This window comes from Nematolebias whitei, chromosome 7 (genome assembly GCF_014905685.2).
Source record: "Nematolebias whitei isolate Nwh7 chromosome 7, NemWhi1, whole genome shotgun sequence".
Classification (NCBI taxonomy): Eukaryota; Metazoa; Chordata; class Actinopteri; order Cyprinodontiformes; family Rivulidae; genus Nematolebias; species Nematolebias whitei.
Window position 1 is genome coordinate 48,417,750 of NC_056504.1, and position 1,194 is coordinate 48,418,943.

General features: G+C 39.1%; 2 protein-coding genes across 2 annotated transcripts in view; both read left to right on the plus strand.

The window, feature by feature from the left end:
- Positions 1-1,194, plus strand: part of khk (ketohexokinase) — a 40,655-nt gene that overhangs the window by 19,793 nt on the left and 19,668 nt on the right. The window lies entirely within an intron of this gene.
- LOC119412084 (histone H2A-like) overlaps positions 1-1,194 on the plus strand; it is a 4,139-nt gene that overhangs the window by 1,142 nt on the left and 1,803 nt on the right. The window lies entirely within an intron of this gene.

Sequence of the window (1,194 nt, forward strand, 5' to 3'; positions counted from 1 at the left end):
TATATTAATATAGTCAAAACTGTCCATGTCTTCATAACCAGTGTAATAAAATGATTTAGCATTAACTTTTATCCAGAAGTTTACATGACATGATGTAAATTCTTTCATTTTTGTTTTTCTTGTGTCTTCCCTTTGGTAATTTGTTGACGGTTCCTAAGAGAACCACTGTGTTGTGTTGCCAGATTGGTTTTCATTTTGATTTTGCGGGTAAAAATTGCTTTGGGCTGGTGGTGATAATTTGGGCGGATTTGCAGTCAGATCGGCGGTTTTTGAGTTAACCTATAACACATTTTAAATAATCCTTCATCATTATTGATTCAAAGCTCCCCTAACCTGTCTCCATCACTGATTGGCTATTGTCATCTGCCAGGGCGTCCCCAACAGACAACTGGTGAGGCGGCGCAAGTCTGTTGCAGCGTCCGCCATATTGAATGTGGCAGATCTGCCGGTCAACTAATACAAGGAAATGGACAAAACTTTATAAAGCCCCGTTCTATAAAGTGTTTTAAGTAAATCCCTGTCAATCACACACACTAATATATGTGGAAAACAAACAGGCACCAAAAACAACATTTGTTACTTTTAAAGTGATTATTAAAAATGTTTACTCCTTAAATATTTAGGTTATAGGCAAGCACTAAACTATCATATCTCTTATTTTGAGTGTTTACAACTACTAACGTGTGTAACACTATTACTGTGGTGATAAATATAGAAATATTTATATTTAACACTAATCTGTGTTTGTAATAACCGGATGCTAAAATGTGACATGTGGATTTTTTTAAATAAAGAGCACTAACGTTTGATGAACATATTAAACACCAATATATCTTTACACAAGGTGGCGGGGTATTGTGTGTGTGTACATATGTATATGTGTGTATATATATCCATCTATCCATTATCTCATACCTGCTTCTTCCATTATGGGTCATGGGGGTCGCCATTGCCCATGTCCAGCACTCACTGTGTGAGGGGCGGGGTACACCCTGGACAGGTAGCCAGTCCATCACAGGGACACATAGAGACAAACAACCATTCACTCTCTCACTCACACCTAGGGACAATTTAGAATTACCAATTAGCCTAACATGCATGTTTCTGGTCTGTGGGAGGAAACTGGAGTACCCGGAGTAAACCCACGCATGCACGGAGAGAACATGCAAACTCCACCCAGAAAGGCCGCCGGAC